This window comes from Ciconia boyciana, chromosome 1 (genome assembly GCF_034638445.1).
Source record: "Ciconia boyciana chromosome 1, ASM3463844v1, whole genome shotgun sequence".
Classification (NCBI taxonomy): Eukaryota; Metazoa; Chordata; class Aves; order Ciconiiformes; family Ciconiidae; genus Ciconia; species Ciconia boyciana.
In genome coordinates, this window is record NC_132934.1 from 116,593,836 (window position 1) to 116,613,104 (window position 19,269).

Consider the following 19,269-nt stretch of genomic DNA (forward strand, 5'->3'; position numbering starts at 1 on the left):
TGGCATCAGTGGGACTGTAAATCACAGGAAAGTGAAGTTGGAAGGGACCTCTGGGAGCCTCTAGACCAATCTCCTGCTCAAAGTGAGGCTAGTTTCAGTCAGGGAGGTTGTGCCTGGACTTGCCTCATCAAGGTTTGAATGTCTTTGAGGTTTCACAGCTTCTGGGCAGCCTGTGCTCCTTGCACACCATGAGCTCCAGCCCCTAGCTCTGTGTTCTTCCACCGGACACACTCCAGTCTGCCAGTCTCCCTCTGGTGTGGGAGCAAAACTGCTCACGGTGCTCCAGACTTGGCTTTCATACGTGTCCTCAGCTGTCAACATGCTTTGAGACAAGCACAAGGCAATAAATCAGGCAATCGTTTGGCAGGTCCTGTTGCACCCTGTCTCCTCCATTTCTCAGCCTATGGCTCCTGCAGAGCACCACATAGCCCCCCAGGCTCCTCTCACACCCAGTATCTACTCTGTCCTACAGGTCCTCTGCCGTACATGGAGAAGAATGGTAGAGCTAAGGCTGAAGAAAGGCCGGGACATTTTCTAGCAGCTTGTAAAGCAAAACGGTAGCAAGACCCATCTGGCAGTGTCTGGCAATCTGAGGCCAGAGAGGTGCTGTCGCCTCCTGCCACCGCAGCTCACGGCACTGGCACGCTCCTGCTTAAACACCGCTGCAATTCTCAGCAGCTGCCCCAGAACAGGGGGAAACCGAAAGGGTCGAGGGTATGGACCTGTAGGTGACACCTACCATCAGACCCGACTGGGGAACATTGCTGTTGCTGCGGAAAGCTCCAGGTGTCTGAGGGAAAAAAGGGGTCGGAGGCTGCAAGCCCTGCAGGCACTGCTTTCCCCTGCCGCGGGGCAGGCTTGGGCGCACACCCAAGAGCAGGGCAGGAGAACCGTCCCCCCCTCCCCAGTGCTGCCGCCCCCTCCCCGGCTGCCTGTCGGGCAGAGCTGACTGCGCAACTGGGGCTTATGCCAGCTAATATAGGCATATTTTTAAGTAATCCCACTTCATTAGCTACTTTTCCAGGGCCTCAGCATACAGTGAGTGAAATCCATTAGTCACCTGACAGTTCTAGTCATCCTGCATGTCAAGTCCTATCTCTTCATTTATATATCCAGACTGTTATGGCAAGCTGGCGTGCTAGTTGTACCCCTCCACCCACTCAGTGCTAATTTAAGAGTTGTTATTTCTGGCTCACAGTGATTGTGTGCATAAAAACTTCAGTTTCCTCCAAAAAATTTTAAAAGGAAGCAGAACGCGGGACTGAGCAGAAAACTCCCCTTGCTAAACACCATTTGCCCAACATCAGCAAGCCTTGTTTTCAGGTAATTTAGCAGAAGTAAAGCATCTTCCTGTGAAGATTCTGTCTATGAATGACTGAGTTGCAAAAAAACATAGTCGTTTTGAGACAACTGGTAGATGGGGCATACAGGAGCAGCTCACTCAGAAAAAACAACTTGGCAATTCACAATGAACAGAGTATGACTTATTGCAAGGATGGTAATTCCGTGACTGAAAACAGGAAATAGCATTTGCTTATCGAAAAATTTGTGTGAATGAGGAAAACTCAAAAGCAAAGTTCTGTCTCTACTCCAGACGTTCCCTGTCCATTTGTAAAATTAATTATGTGTAAATAAAGCATTTTTCTCTTTGTAATTCATGTGACGATATTTCTCCTCCACACAAAAGAATGCTCTTATTCCTGAGCAGTGCACTCATGTACCTGAGACAGGAATGGCAGAAGACATTTCAAGTTGAAAAATTGAAAAAGGGGTTAAAAAAATATCAGCGAAATTGTTCTTTAAAAAATAGTTGTAGACTGTTACCAGTACATCCTTTCAAGGACGTGCTGTTGCATGCGTGTAGGCTGACATTTTACGTCCCACACACAGTTAGCAGAAGGATTGCTTACCATCAAAGTCCTAACCAGGCCATCAAAGTCAGACTGAATTTGGACCTGTTCTGTACCAGTGAACTTCATGCCTTCTACTTATTTTCCCACTTGTTTTGCCCATAGCTTAAAAAAGACATTCACCACAACCCAGAAGTTGTTGCCTTCTGTTTTCTTTGAAAACAGGAACAACAATATAATAATGGAGGTTTCTTTCTGGCTTTTAAGTAAAAGTAACTCAGGTTGGTTCCGAGACCCTGAACGCCATACATAGAAAGTAACTGCCCCTGCTTATTATCCCTTTTAGCAGGGACAGTCTGCTTCCCTGAGTGCAAAATATGTATTATACATTATAGTCCCTTGAAGAAGCTCTCCCAGGCCTTTGCATGCTTCAAAAATTACAATAATGCCTTCCCTGTTTTTTTCAGCCAGTATTTGTGTGAATAATTTTCAGGCTGCAGCAAGGCTAATAGTAGAATCGCATCCCCGCACATCTAGGATTATGTAAAAGAGGAAAGGCATTTGATGAATTATTGCCCACCTTAGCCTCTCTTTTGAAAAATGCTGTTATCTGTGTTCACTGCCAGTTGCGAGTGAAGTGATATGTAAAATCACAGAGTACTTTGGATAATGGCAAAGTCTGAGCTTTCCCGGGGTATGATTGCTCATGTCATAAGGACAGGTACAATAGCACTTGCAAGGCAATAGCCCTTGCTTCCAATCCCCGTTTTGTTGTCGGGTTATGGTATTAAAGGGTCTCTTTCAATGTCATTGCTAATTTATGGATAAAGAATGCATTACTGGAAAGCCTATATGAAGAGAAAAAAAAAAGACCATCATTGAAAATATTTGTCTCTTGTTGGATTAGCTTAACCCACGCATGTAAACCTAAGCAAAATCTGTGTTATTGCATTAGCCTTTTACCACTGGAAACCTGGCCTCAGCCCTGATGTAGGTCACAGACAGAAAATCATTCACTGCCCTTAACTAAATCCCAAAGGGGACATTTGCCCTTGCGACCACCTCACTAAAACCCCAGCAGGCTGTGATCCCAGCCCTGCGTGGCTGGCTTTTGCCTTTGTGAAAGGAACCGCAAGGAGCGAACGAAGGTCGGCAGAGGAGCGGACAAGGGTGGCACACTTTGTGGCAGCGTTTTCCTCTTCTACTCTTCTGTCTGCAAACACAGTAACACAGAGATGTGGGATAAACCAGCAAGAGACTTGTGTGTTGAGTGCATGAGTGGCAATTTCATAGGGAGCACCAGTGCTGTCTGAAACATCAGGGATGCACTTTAAGAGGATAGAAATAACCAAAATTCTGAAAGCTAGGTGCAAGGGGAGTGCCTACATGAAAGATATCCTTTATAAATGGCAAAGCAAGAAACAGCCTACCAGACAGACAGCGGCCTTTGCCGTCAGGAGACGTAGGCTGGGACCACGGATTTCTGGGGCACCTCTAGGCAGGTTAACCACTCTCACTTCTTCTCTTGGGATGCAGGTTGATACTACATCTAAGCCACCCTTACCAGCAAATGACAGTTCAAAGGGGCAGTGTTGCTCCCTCACTGCTTGCCCTGCACAATCTGACCCTGTGGTGAGCAAGCTCAGTCACCCAAAAACTGACTCTCCAAAACCAAGACATGAGCTTTCTTGGTATAGCCCCCTGAGCAGGTGGGCGGGCGCTGGTACTAGCATAAAGGAAAGGAGAACCTTCCCTTAGCAGATAATTATTATACTGGTTTAGCTAGAATATAAAGCGTACAGCAAGTAGTGCCATGAGCAGTGGTGTCGGTGCAGTAAAAGGGGATGGCGGAGGTAGGACTGGGTGGGGAAAGTAGAGAGGAGCCAGAAGACACTTGAGGTGCTATTGCCATTTAGAAAAGCATAGCCTAAGCCTGCAAATCAGGTGTTTGCAGGGACAGGCAGTTTGGTTTGGTGTTGGGTGGTTGTTGGTTTTTTTCACTAGATCCATGGACACTATCGAGAAACAGCGGCTTTCAGGCACACAATCCCTTCCTCATTTCTGCAGCAGAAGCAGCAATCTTCATGTTCAGAACAGATTGAGATGAGTTGTTCTGGGTTTAATTGAATTATGTTAATCAGCTGGACAATTTGAGAACAAGTTTAGTCAGTCCTTGTGAAGTGCTTACAAGGAGAGGTGGTAGGAGAGGTAGGTAATACTGTTTGTGGGATACTGAGGTGCTAGTAGGAGGGGAGCATCTATAATATATCTTAAAAGTTAGTATCTTCTTTATAGCTGAGATGTGTTTTTAGCCAGTAGGTTTGTTAATTCCAGATTCACCTTTTGAAGGTGTCTTGTATGTTCCTCTGAGTGTCTGTTTTATGCAAAATGCCCCCACACACGCCTTTTCAATTTGGGGCATCTTTCTCTGTGGGCTGTTTGTAGGAGTTAATTCTGGGGACTAGTGGTTACCTAGTCCCCCATGTCATTTCTTCAAGGGCAGCGGTGCACTGAGTGGTGCGGACATCCTTCTGGTGCATGCTGCACCCCTGACTGCTTTGGTGGTTGGAGAGGTGCGATGGCAAGTTTTGCAGCCGGTGCTGTGCAGTAATTCCCCTTACGGGAAGGCCTAGGGAAGAGCTCGGCTGAGTAATTCAGGAGAGGCACTGCCGTTCTGCAGCGATGATGTCTAAGAAATACCTGGATGAGCAATGAGAATGGATTTTAAGAAGTCATTTTTATCTCGAAAATGGCATTACTCAGCTTGTAAGTATGTGGGCCCCTACAGACGTAGCCTTCAGTGCTTCTGATGGCTTGCTCTGTAGCATCATCTAGTGGTAGCAGCATGGAAAAATTACCCCTCCAGCACCTCTCATTTCTGTATCCTCCATTACTGTAGTACCTCATAACCTCCCTGCCTCTTTTTCTTCTCCCCACCACTCCTTCTTCTCCTCTAGGTAAGTTAGTCCTCCTACAGTGACTGGAGTCAGAGGAAGAACTCGAGGAGTACTTGGTTCAGGTGACTCTGAAAGACTGCTGGTCCCACAACTGGGATTGTGTGAAACTTGCGCCTTGGTAGAGGGTCAGCAAGGGCCAACATATCGTTGAACCCCTTTGGAGAGTTGCGTAGGATTTATACAGCCCACAAGTTTCACGCAGTCCTCAGTGGAGGCCGTACACCGTGCTATCACTATCTGGAGAGCAGATACAGTGCATGTAAAACTTAAATGAACGTTGGCTCGTGTTACAGGGCTGACTTTCCCCTTTCAGCCTGAGCAGTGGATGAATCTCACCCTTGCTCCCCGGCACAAGGAGAGGGGCAGTTGCTGCAGGCCTGCTGCTCCCATGCCAGCTGAGCATGGTGAGGTGCAAGCAAGCAGCAACCAACCATGCAGAGCTGGGATGGTGCCCATCAGCGCCTTAGTTGGGCACAAACCCCTGTGGGAGAACGGGCACAGCTTTGCTCTCCCCTGGACCACGGAGGACGGGGACTGAGATGCAACCCAGGGGGCTGTGTTGCCATCAGATGGCTTTCTTGCAGTAGGTGAGCACCACCACATTTGTGTTCATCTGGTGAACCTGGACACTGATAACCGTGGGGACGTGGTGGTCCTGGCTTCGGCACAGGCCATTATAAGCTTGCCCTGTTACCTGCTCAGGTGGCTTGCTGTGCTGGCATCTGGGCTGCTGCACACCTGGCCTTGTTACCTTCCCTGGGTGGACTCGGGAGACGCTGGGCATGCCTCAGCCCCGGCTGCGTGGAGAGATGATTTCAACCTGTGTGTTCCCCAGCCCGTGTGCCGCACCAGCAGGGCACTCGCCTGCGGAGAGTGTTCGGCACAGCTCTTTGTTAACTTGTTTCCCTGATTTCTAAAGCTGACTCTGAGCAGCATGGAGATCTGCAGGAACAAACTCTCAGAGCAAGTCTTATGGACGTAGCTTTGTAGTCCATTGGCCTTGCCTGCCAGCCCTGGCTCCTGAAAGGGCTACCTGAGGAAACATGCTTGTAGCCAGCAGAATGGCAGGGGAAAGGGGCAGGCAGCCCCACTGCTCGAGGATGAGCAGGCTGCAGCAAGCTTCACCCAAACCTCCAAGCCTTCTGTCCCAGTGATGTCAAATCAACTTGCCTTTTTGAGGCAAACTTACAGCCCAAGCATATTTATGGAGAATTAATCATACTTTACCCCATAATGTGTCAGGACTGTGAGACGTAGAGAAGCACAAAGCTGCTTATGAAAGGACGCAGAGGAGAGTATCCCTGCCCCTCCTGTCTAAATCATTAGCCTGGAGCTTTTCTTCCTCAAATATTAATGTTTTCCTGATTACCTGCTCCTTATTAAAAGGTGATTGTGCCTGTGGACTCTGAATAATTCATTTAAAATATTAAAGCCAGAGAGAAGTGAACTTTTACTTAACAGTGGGTTAGAGCATGGCCTGCCCATGCCATCCCTGCCGCAGGGGAGGAAAGCAATGGGAAGCATTCCCTGCATCCTAGTCCTTTGGAGATGGCAGTACGGAGAGCAAAAACAGTGGTCAGAGTTGCTACAGACCATCTTCTCCCACATGCGTGTAGATGTGGAGTGGGGAAGGCAGGCAGGAATTGGGGGGGAAGGGGGGGGGGGGCAGCTCAATAAGCTTTCCTTCAATTTATCTGTATTTTTAAGCCACACTTAGCATCGTTGCTTCTGTAGGTAGCCACTGATGGGGTCACTGCCTTTCCTCAAAATAAACAAATTAAGCAGACAGTGCAAACCTGAGTCATTTTTACTCCTGCTATCTGTGATGCCACAAGCATCCCTGCTGTAATACCTCTTTTTTTTTCATGGCACTTCCCAAGGACAACCAAGAACATGGATTCACCTACTGCAATTTAAGACACAGCTTAACAAGTGGTTGGGCAGATCAGATACCACATGCTTTGAGCAGTTAGCCCAGCCATTCACACCTACAGTCCCTTTGGAAGGACGTGGTCTTGAAAGGGACGTGAGATATGGTTAAGATGCGCTGGAAGGTGAAGGATGAGGCGACAGAAGAGACAACTCCTTGCATATGTGTCTCACCTAAATTGGTGACTCTTGGCCATTGTGGAAAAGCACCAGCTTGGTTCTCTATTGCTAATTCAGCTTTGAACATGTGCTGGCAGGAGGAGAGAAGAGATTATGATTTATAGGGGCTTGGAAGAGGACTGCTGCTCTGACGCTGGGGCAGAGGCTTTGACTCGTGTCATGTCTCAGTGGCAGGAGAGCCCACCACAACTGCTGCATGGGTGGCTCTAGCCCTGGAAGGGAGGAACGTCCCAAAGTCTTCACTGTCACCTTGGGCTATGCTTGTACTGCTGGATGGAAGAAGAGCAAGGACCGATTCCTAGCTTAGCAGCTAGGCAGCACATCCCCTGTGCACGGCTATGGGCTAGCCTGCTCTGTTGTCAGATTTACCTTGGAGGGGCTGATTGAAATGATCTAAAACATTGCCCTAATAATTACTCGGTGCAGATAATCAGAAATCCAGTGCTTGAACTTACTCCCCAATCCTCCTGTACTCAGCAAGTGTAGACACACGTTCTATCTTCTTCAGGAGCTAGGGACAAAAGTGCTACCCTGCAAGGACTCTCACAAGCCAGAATATGTGCTGTAAGACGTGGGGGAAAAGGCAGAAAGCAGGTGAAACCAGAGTCTGAGTTAGCTTCTCTGGAGATGTGTCCTCCAGGATGATGTGAAGGGGAGGACAGTTTTAAACAACCCCTTGACTTTCATGAATTCTGGCTTTTTTTTGAGTTTTCTGCTTGGACTCTAAAGCTCTGAGATGCTTTGATGTAGGCAATTTGCCGGTGCAGTCTTGGCCAGCTCAGTAGTCCAGAACTGGCTGGGCTGAGAGCATACCCATCCACCCTGCCCTAGCCTGCCGTGATGGATGTTAGAGCCCACCTCAGAGGGGACCCGAGGGTGTTAGGTGTTGCTGAACGCTTGTGCCGATTAATTTGTGTTTATTAGTTACATTATTTCTATTTACACAAGTGCTTTTGCTGTCCTCCCACAACTCAGCCCTGCCAGGCTAATGCAGGTAGTAAGTCACTCTACCCTCTCATTCTAGCAAATGGTTTCTCCATGATGGGCGCTTGTTTTCCTCCTACACGGACAAACTACAGTCTGTGTCTGTGCTCAAAGTGGAGGGAGCAAAATGGCTCTCTGCCAAGCATACTACATATGGCCAGCCATAAGCACTGCTCTCGCAGGGTTTGGCTGAGCAAGGGGAGAAGGGGAGGCAAAAACCTTGGAGGCTCCTCGCAGAATTCAGCCCCTGCAATGTCAAGTGGGCACTGGCGCTGCCCCTGAGCCCTTTCGTTACTAAATCTCATTATGGGATTAGTTCGTCTGTGTCCTTGGCATTTTGCTCTCATTTTTGAAGCAGGGTGAATTGTTTAGTGGTCTGTGTAATCGGGAAACGGTATGTTGGAGGAGCCAGGTGTTGCCTACAGTGATATTCCCATCTCGTGCATGCAAGAGGGCTTTTGTTACGTGGGGCTCTTATGTTCCCCGGCTTCTCTCTATCATGGAGAAGTCCTACATCTTGCCAAAGGGCGAGAGATTGCATCCTGCCATTTTTACTGAAGCCGTTGACATGACATGATTATTGCAATATTAGAAAACTCACTAAGTATCTCTGTGGCATTCACTTTGAAATCCTTTTTCCCCAGACAGACCATGTGAACATGACAGACTGGTTCCATGTTCTGCAACAGACGGGTTTTTTTCCCCCACAAGCAAGTCCTTTATGCCCCTTGTTTTTATTACAGTCTGGTGTAAGATGCCATATAAAGATCTCCTCTGTGTCCCCAGAGGGATTAGAGCAATCATTTGTACGAACGTGAAGACTTTCTGATCTCTTTTCAGACTAGTTGTTTTCAACCCTTGTGAGACAGATTCTCTCTTCCAGAAAACTAACAGCTATCCTCCCTAGGCATTGTGGGATAAGGAAGGAGATTTTTTTTTTCCACAGTTTATATTGCCACACAGCCAAAGATTCATCAAGGTTTCCAAATTACAAACCTAATTTAAAAAGGGCAAATTTATTTTTGTTGAGCTGATAAGCCTACATCATCACTTCTTTCCTTTGCTTCCTCAGACCCCTCACCCACAAATCTTAACGTTATCAAGCATATCCAGCAGACAATTAGGTCTTAGCCAAGTCCTGCTTTTGCCGGATGGTATGAAGCTGGAATCTGTATAAAATGGGATTAGACATGAAGCATGTTGGCTGGGTAAAGGAATATACTGAGAGGAGGGCAATAAGGAGCCTACCACAACAGTTCTTGTTTAATGGAGCAAGGACCGTCTTCTCAAAATGTTCCTTTTAGGTCTTATTTTAATTGAAATGGACTGATCTATGCACCAACAGGGAATTAAGCACCACTTATAAAACCTTGCCTGGCTCAGCTGGGCTTCGGTTTCTCACGGTCCCTAGATCTGAATGCCTGGCAGATAGGTGCAGGGGTTCCCCGCAGAGGACTTTCTCTGAAGAGCTAAATACTTCCCAGGGCCTGACACCAGCAGCTTGCACAGTGCTGGTTCTACTGAGCAGGGCCCACCTGAACCCAACACTGCTAAAAATCAAGTGCCCAAAACTGGGGTGAGATGGGTTGCAGAAAGTCAGTGGCCATTTCAGAAAAGCTGGCGGTTGGTCTGCTGCTTTATGAGGCACAGCTGGAATTTCTTCTCTCGCCTCTGGATTTCTTAAAGAAGGATGAAGATGGCAATATTTACATGAGAGAGGGCAGGGGCAGTCGTGTGTATGTATAAAATAACCAACGTGCCTGGTTATCTATCTTCTTCTTCTAGCTACTACAAATTTTCCAGTATTTTAGCAAATGAAGAGTAGAAGTGCTGTGGGAGGTAGACTCTGTCAAACGAAACCTGGACCACTAATGCCATCCAGTGGCTGGCACACACTAACACACTTGCCATGGCTAATAAACCCTGAACTGACTGGAACAAACATTAACTCTAAACTCTTCCCCCCACGCTGTTTACAATCATTCACACAGCATTTTTTTACACTTGGTCCCATCAGAGCCCAGGTTTATACTGAAAAAATATAAGAAACCACACATATGTTGTATCTAGCTTGTTTTAAGCATATTTTTCCTTTCCCACCTCCATTTTCTTTAGAAAATATCATCTAGAGCTTAGTCTCTGTGAAGTAATCCCCATAAATGTTGTACATGCTGCTGAGTTTGTACCTGATCTTTCTTCATGCACCTGATGCGATAAGCTGTCCTGCCCTTTTACAGTGAGTACCTTCAGCCAAGAGCCACAGGGGAAATGTATTAAAGTGAATTTGGGGTACAGAACAAAATTGACTTCGTTTTATTTGTGTCTGCGACAGTGTATTATACAGTCACACACTGTTGCCCCTACGTAGTTCATGTAGCCCCTATAAAACAGCGAGGTGCAACACTAACGCTCAGTGTTGGCTGACAGGAGGCAAGGAGAAAGCCATAGTTGCAATGGCTTGTACTAGAGAGATTAGCGCAGCACCTACTGCTACATCCTCCAAAAACCCAATTAGCTAACCACCACCGCAGTCAAATCACAGTCACCTGCATCCTGCTCTGATCTGCTCCTCTCCCACATCTGCTGAGATAGAGCAGGCAGAGCCGCAGGATCGCAAAACCTGGCCAGGACGTGTTTGTGCATCCGCTCAAGCATTTGTGCGGGGGACTTGCAGCGGGCTCCTAGCAGAGCCCTAGAGGACACCATCCCCTGGATTTCAAAGCGAGGGAAGAGAGCAGAAGTGGTCCAGAGTAGGGAATTCTCCTTCTGCTTTCAGACAGAAAACATTTCATCTTTTTTTCATGCCCCACAGGGGTTAGGCGGAATTTGCTGTGCAGACATTGCTGAGATGACAGCAATGAGAAAACTCTTTAAAGAAGCAGGGTGATGGCTTAAAAGAGAGAGGAGCTGAGGGTCCCACAGTCAACCCAAAGCCGCGATGGTACCTGGGGAGATAAGGGGCATGACTCACTGACCAGCACAGAGGTGATCCTTCTGTGATGGGAGCTCTTGTGGGCTGAGGCCATGCTCTACACATGGACCTGAACAGGTAGGCTAAAGGCTCCCCTGCTAGCCCCAGGTGTACAGCAGGTCCTGGGCATCCAAATAATGTCTTCTGTGCTGGCAACAAGCCATGTCAGAGGTACCACCCGCAGACCCTGCGCTACTCAGAGCCAGGCACAACTGGGATATACGACCTGAAAACTCTGCATGGGTGCTGTCTCCACCACAGAGATCAGTCGTAACCAAGATCACGACAGGGATGTTGATCAGGAACATGAGGGCATTGTGCACATAGGTGATGCAGCTGACGTGGCTGTGCATGAACTGCCTCTGCTGCAAGTTGCCACAGCCTAGTGGCACAAACCCACCATGGTGGCAGTGATTGCTCCTCCCGCAGATGGCAGAGTGAAGACAAGTGTCCTTGCAGTGATCCAGGAATAGCTGCTGCGATTGCTGTTTCTCCAGAACACAGTCATGATGCTCAGGATGTCATGAAAAGCCAACAGCTCCAGGGGAAACTAGGCAGCAGATGGCTTTGCGCACCTCCTGATGGCAGTCACTTCAAGGTACTCGCCAGCTCTGAGCTGCAGTAACCCCGGTCAGTGGGTGCCAGGCACTGCCAGAAGGCAGGGCTGCCAGAGGGCAATGCCTATCCATTGCTGAAATGAGAGAGGGGCCCAGAAAGAATTAAATTTGCACATCCAGACCTAGTGCCGTCTAAGTGGCCTTCCACGTCCTGAAGTGAATGGGCTGCTGTTGATCATTACACCTCTGCAGGACAGCATGTTCCTACATGGAGCGCCTCTGGTGCATGCCCAGATCCCAACGCCATGGCCAGCACTTACCAGTGGCAGCTGAGACTCGCTGTAAAAAAGGCATGAGAATTACTTTGTGGAAGCTGGCTGGCCCGGTTCTTCACCAGAGGGGTGCCAACTGAGGCTGCAATGAATGTTCATGGTGAGGCTTTGGGTCTGGAGAGGTGCCTGGCACTCCATGGTGGGGGCTGCGTTGCACCCACCCATACCAAGTAGCTCCTTCAGTCTGCCCTGAGCAAAGGTTGCTGTTGTCCCTCAGACCTCCTGGCATAATTGCATGTGGAGCTGCTCCTTAACCATGTTAATGTCAGAGTGATCCCGCCTGGAAAATCCCTGCTATTAAAAGTGTGCAAATTAGCCTGGATCATAGTGACAGGACCGGATTGGGGAATAACTACACATGAAGTCAGGAAGCGGTGCTGCTTTCTGGCAGCTGGGTGCCGTAACCTCGTCTTCCTCCACAGTTGCAGACGGACCGGCATAGCCGAGCAGTTCACAGGCATGTGATGTGGTGGGCTGCCTGCCAGGGACTGTTAGGAGGTTTAAATTACTCTGTTTCTGGAAGGGTACAGGGACGGTCCTGCCGGGCCCATGTGCCCATTTGGAGTCCCCGGCGCTGACAAGCTGGGGAGCGTGCCAACAGGGCTGGACGTGGTTCAATGCAGACACAGGTTTTGGTGGATGCTGCAGCCTGTTCCAGAACAGCGACAAAGCTTGGCCCTGGCAGAGGCCTACAGGCAGGCTTTTAGAAGTCTCTCGACACTCACAAGTGAATGTGGAAGGGGACTTTTTCTTCTGTCCACCGAAACGAACAGTCACAGGACCCGAGTTCTGACTGCTAACTTGCATATCTGCTCTGGCCACATTTTATGAAGGCATTCCAGATCACACAAACCCAGAGGGATGATGGTTCCCGGCATGCACATTGGGTGCAAAGTCTGCAGGCTTTCTTCTGTTGTGCACTTCATCCTTTTGGCAAGGCTGGAGATGTCTGCTGACCTACAGAAAAAATTTCCTAACAGATGCCGAGTGGTCACATAAATATTAATTACGCAGTACTGTGGAAATTGTATTACAATACCTGGCTAATGCATTCCGACTTATTAATTGCTTATATTAAAACAGCACCCAGAAGCCTCATTTCACTGACAGCTGTACAAACCCAAGCTGAGTTCTGCTTCTTGCTCATGAAAGAACTCGGCCGCTCCCCAACCACCCAGTGTCCACAGAGAAGAAATCACGTGTTTAAAAATCCAAATAAAAACACATCTTTGTTATTCTGGAGACCTGCCTAGATGTATTCTGTTTGGCAGTCTTGATTTCCCACTGCAGAAATGGGATAGTTCACTCTGTTGTATCATTTAGGTATTTTCTAGTTGCATATTAATTAACATTTTCACTGTGGTTTTGTACTGAATCAAACATTGCATCTCCAGGATGACCCAGCAGAGCTGAGTTAAGTGAAAAAAAAAAAAAATACAAACCACCTCATCCTTTGGTGTACTGACACCTGCTGTACTACTAAAATGTAGTAAAATGTGGTAAATATTGAAGAGATACTGCAGAACAGTTTGTGTCAGGGAGTGCTGAAATGTATATCCAAATGAAACAGCATGGGAAGTTACCTCTGGCATATGCTTATGTGGGTTGGGATTTGCAAAGCAACTTATATATCAAGTGACATTAAGAGTTTAGTTACAACTATAAAGACTTTTACAAATAAAATCCTAGCTAAAAATCTAAGAATAAGTTTTTCTTTTTCTACACTGTGAATGAAATCCTTAGTAGGTCATTATATGTAACATATATGTAATGTATGAAAAGGTACAGGCTTTCTATTGGTTTTTATCCTAGTTGATAATTTAAATATATTTTCCTAATATCTATTTATACACACACAGAGGCACAATGTTTTAGTTACATCCATTTAGGTGCCTAGACCCTTTCAGTGGACAAACTAACGTTCCTGAATGCATAAGCATTTTGACAGTCTCTAATTTAAAAAAACTTCTTTTAGATGACCTTTCTGGACAATGTTCTGTCTGTGACCAGTTTCAAAGGTAATGTTTTCACTTTTTCATGACAAATACTTTAACCACTAGTAACCTGAAGCGTGCTTTGCTCTGTAGTCCTGGTTCTGCTCCCCCACAGAAGCAGCCTTGCCAGCCACCACCAAGTACCTGCAAATGCGTGCATGCCCGTTTTCCTCCTGACAGTGCAAATGCCCGATAAGCGCTGGCTGCGATGCCGCAGCTCAAGCACCTCCTGCTCTGCTGCTCCTGGGCTTGGCGTGGGGCCAGCCGAGAGCCTGGCATCACACCAGGGAGCTCTGCTGGCGCAGCCTCAAGAGATGCCTGTTTGCCAGAAACAGGGTGAAGGACTCTGCCAGAAACAGGACTTTGGTCTGCCCTACGTTGGCCACGCCAATGACCCTGTGCTCCCGTGACAGCAGAAACCCAAACCCTCTGGGCCCGATTTTTGCGCCGGTGAATCCAGCTGTAGCACACAACCGTGGGGTTTGCCCACAGCCTTCTGCCCCACTCCCCCAGAAGCGGCAGGAGGTGGGGGCTGTGGGGCCGGAGGAGAGGTGCCTGTCACCTCAGTGGGGTGCACACCGGGGCAGCCATTTCCTGTGGCTGCTGGTTGCTGTGCTGCTAGGGTTTCTCTCATAAGCTACCTCTGCTGTTTCAGGGAGACGGAGGCAAACAATATCATAGCCTTATTGATATCATTAAAAAATTGTCAGCTTTTTAGTGCAGAGTTGGCAGCTGCTAGGAACCCGGTCTGAAACCCCTGTGGCAGCGGGCACTGCCAGGAGCACCCCCTCCTGCAACTGCTGCTGCCCCGCGCAGGCACCTACCGCCCAGTTCCTTCAGAGGATGCCCGTATAGGGGTGCATGGGCAAGAGGGGACGCTGAGCATCAGTTTTGCACTGCTTTCACAGACCACCTGCTGCTGGCTTTCATACGTGGTTCAGCAGGGGATCTATACGATCCATTTAATTCACTAGAAATACACGCTGGAATAACATGCAGAGGCTTTGGTACTGCATGAAATATGTAAAGTCCAGCCCTTGGTGAATGTTAACAAGAAAAAAAAAAAAAAAAATCAGTGGACAGACCTTGAACAGCACCAGTGCCCTAGAAGGGTTGTAGTAACTTGCGGCTGCAAGCCCCATGCTGGGTACAAAGGTCTTCATCAACATTTACACAACCTCTCCTTTGAGTCTCATGTTTCAAGTTTACTCACCTTGTCAAGCAATGGAGGATGAGGGACTTGGAGCAGACAGATTAGCTCAGTTCAGCTGCTAAAAGTGAATAATGTATGTTCATTAAAAGCTACATAAATGTATGTTCCATGTAAAGGCTTTCCAGCTGACACTATGTTAATTACATGAACACTTCGGTTATCAGCACCACTACCCCTTAATTGGAACAGCAGGCTTTCCACTAGGGAGCCACCATCACAAAGTTTCTAGTGAAAGAATGCTTAGTAATTTCCACAGCACTTTTCATCTTCAAAATGCTATACAAACATAAACTTAGTTAATTACCTCTCCCAGCATCCCTAAAAGGTAGGGAAGTGTCGTTACCCATGTGTAATCAAATGACACACAATGTCTTGCCCAGGACAACACAAAGGGTCAGGGTTCAATGTGGTTCCTCAGCGTACGTACCTAGTGCTCTTTCAGATGCTGTAGAGTGCCTTCAGGGACGCACAGGGGGCTGTCAGGTAGGGAACAGCAGCTCCAGGACCCCTTCTGTAGCAGCTAGAGGCCAGAGGAGATAGCCTGGCGTATCTCAGATGGTGCTAGACACCGATGTGTAGACAGCTGAGTCCGGTGACAGAGCAAGCATTAGGCAGTAGGAGATTCCAGCATCTAGACTGTAGGATCCCAAAGGAAAAACACAAATCAACCCACGAGCCTCTCGCAGACCATTCATAATACAGAATAATAATCTACATGTGGTGCAGCACTCTCCTTACTGAGCAAGCCTGAACAAACACAGGTACATTGTGTTGTCTGTGCATTAGGTGACTCGCAGATGCAGCAAGTCTTCTACGGTGCTGCAGCACAAGGTCACACTAACATTGGAAATGCAGCTTCTGCCTTTCCACAGAGAAGATCTAGATGACAAGACCAGGCAATCCGTCCATTACAGCACTGGGAAGCCACTGCTAATCACCTTCATGTAACAGGGGTTATTCAGCCGCTGAGCTGGAAAAATGGGTTAAGAATAGCCAAAGATCTGCTCCGGGAGCAGGAGGGACTGCTCTGATCCAGCCCCGCTGGGATTCCCAGTCGCTAGAGCACAAGGTTGCAGAGAAGAGAGAGTTGTCCACTTTCCTGCATGCTGGGATGAGCACGTGCTGGGATGATGTGCTGGTTTTGGCTGGGGTAGAGTTCATTTTCTTCATAGTAGCTAGTACAGGGCTATGTTTTGGATTTGTGCTGAAAACAGTGTTGATAATACAGGGATGTTTTAGTTGTTGCTAAGCAGTGCTTATACTAAATCAATGACTTTTTAGCTTCCCATGCTCTGCCAGGTGCACAAGAAGTTGGGAGGGGACACAGCCGGGACAGCTGACCCCAGCTGCCCAAAGGGCTATTCCATACCATATGGCGTCATGCTCAGCATATAAAGCTGGGGAAGAAGAAGGAAGGGGGGATGTTCGGAGCGATGGTGTGTGTCTTCCCAAGTAACTGCTACGCATGATGGAGCCCTGCTTTCCTGGAGATGGCTGAACACCTGCCTGCCCATGGGAAGCAGTGAATGAATTCCTTGTTTTGCTTTGCTTGTGTGTGCGGCTTTTGCTTTCCCTATTAAACTGTTGTTATCTCAACCCACAGGTTTTGTCACTCTTACCCTTCCGATTCTCTCCCCCATCCCACAGGGGGAAGTGAGTGAGCGGCTGGGTGGGGCTCAGTTGCCGGCTGGGCTTAAACCACGATAGATGAGTGCACCTGTACTTATCTCACCAGCAGTGCCCACTCCAGAGACACACATCCAAGGACACAATCCAAGGCCCTTACGAACAACCATTACTCAAAATTCATGCTGTTCCTGTGTACTTTTCTTAATGTGAGAGAACAACATGAAAAATTACATTAATGCAGATTTGTGCACAGTGACCTTGATGAGCGAGCACCTATGCACACAAGCTCAGGTGATCTGGAGTGATATTTACCACTGCAAGTTTATTTTTACCCCGTGTTTTTCCAGAAGAGTCATCACAAGTAGAAAGTACTTTATAGATGCACAAGGTGCCAGAGGTATGGTTGCCATGGGAACCACAACTTTCAAAACTCCTTCTCATTTTTTAATCCCTATAAAATCTTGATCAGAAAGCATGTTAATGTGCTGCATGGGCTTTATGCTTGATATATGCCATGTTTTTACAGTACATAAGGGTTTGGGATTTTTTATTTTACTTTTGTATATTGTGCTTAGAAGTTGATTAGCTTCCGTCCATGTAGATTAGACTTCTGTTAATCTACATCACACCGTAATTATGTCATTTGCCCTTTAAGTTGGCAAATTAGGAAATAACCAAGACTATCTTGAATCCTCATTCTTCAGAGATCCCTGCATGTCTACCTTTACGTGGTGAGAGCAACCCTTTTGATCAACATGAAAAACTGCTTCACTCCCCTGCTACAACAAATACACTTTGCAGGTAACTGCAGAATGGGGCGAACAGACAAAGCTGTGTGTCCATCCAGCCCTAAGTCTGTCCCTCCCGTATTCGTTTCAACCCTCTGGGCTCCAGATCAGCCCACTTCATCACCAGTTTACCTAGAAAGACGCAGCCAGGCCCAAGCCCTAGGCTTCTTCCAAGCTGGGATGGCAGAATCAGGGTATGGGGCAAAGGGGGATGTCAAACAAGAGGTGCCAGAGTTGTAAGAGATGCCACTCTTTCTCATGCCTGCCAGATCCTGTCTTACTGTAGCTCCTACTACCAAAGTTTGTAATCCCATCTTGCACTTTTTCATCTTTCCTCTCTGCTTTAACTCTGATACTCCAAATAACAAAATAAGGTATTTTTACCAAACTCCCTGCTCACCTTCTTTGGGGTGGATTTTTTCACCTACTGGTGAGATTTAAGAAAATAAATGGGTTAAAAGGAAGTATGTGGGAGAAAACAAAACAAAAACCTTTCCCTGGCTTCTTGTATAAGACTTATGTGAAGGAGTAAACGAATATGTACCTGTAAACTAATACTTTCGTATTTCTATTGTATTTGTGAAAGAAAATAATAATAGAAAACACTCTAAAGGGTGAGGCCATGACCTATATAAGATTACTGATCTCTTTTTGCATGTGCCATACAAACTCTTGTATATGAGTCCTTGAAATTCACATGTCCTTTAGCCTCCTACTGCTGATCTCTTCGCCATGCTGTCTCTTAGCATGTCAGCTTTGTTAGCTGCATTCTGCCAAACTTGGGCATCGGGCACCTCAGGGTACCTTCACAGGTAACCTGACATTGATGCCTAATGCGATAAATGTCTGAAAACATTACTTCAAACTATTTGACTTGACCTGGCCTGAGGCCTGACACATCTGGCTCTTATACTCCCGTTTGTCCTACGTTCATGTAGAGGCATGAAGAAGGGCAGATCTTGAAAACTTACCTCCAGGAAGGAAGGAATAAACTTGTCTGATAAAAACATAGGCAGATTTGGAGATAGGCCTAAAAATAAGATAAAGCACTATAGCACAGCACTCAAGATGCCCCTCTCTATGAAAGGGCACTGACAAACAAGGATAGTGATAAAGGAAGCCAAAGATGACTGAAAGTAAAATGAGTCACTACTATCCCTCCAAGTTTACAAACCATTTTAGATCAAACAAGATTCGCCTCGAGGGCACTGGAATATTTCCTCTTGATCTAGCAAGCATTCAGGGTGCTGCAAGTTGTGCCATGAGCACAGACCTGTTTGCTCACAAGGAGTTTACAGAGTCGCTTCTCTCCAGGCACGTAAGGAACAAAACTCTAGGGAGTTTAACTCACAGTGCCAAGATACCTCCTAGATAGGAAGCTGCCCAGCTCTCTTGCTTTCTCAGCTTCTTTCCAGGATTAAACTACAAATCTTTAACTGTCTCAGACAAATACTCTCCATGTGTGTGTTTTTTTCCCCTGCTGCTTCTTTCTCAAGCAGAGAAATACACCATTCGATCAAACAAATCCCTGTTTGTTTCAGTCATGTCACCTAAGCCATGAGTCGGGTGTCATGGCTGAGTCTGATGTGTGAAACTAACCTTGTATGTCCTTGCCTGACCATATGGCATTCTCAACCAGGTGACTTAAAAACACCTGGGCTTTAAGGCATTTATAGCTCAGTCATATACAAGGATTACTTAGATTCCCAGGTATTGTAAAATCATTCTGTGCTTCTGATTTAACTTCTCCATCAATAATGCAGCAGAAAAAACAAGCAACGTGGGTTTGCCAAAATAATTCACTACATGCAATCTTTCATTCTTAAAATGCTCGAAGGTTGCAGATGTTTGAACAAAAGTGCAGAGCTGTATACTCCCCAAGTCT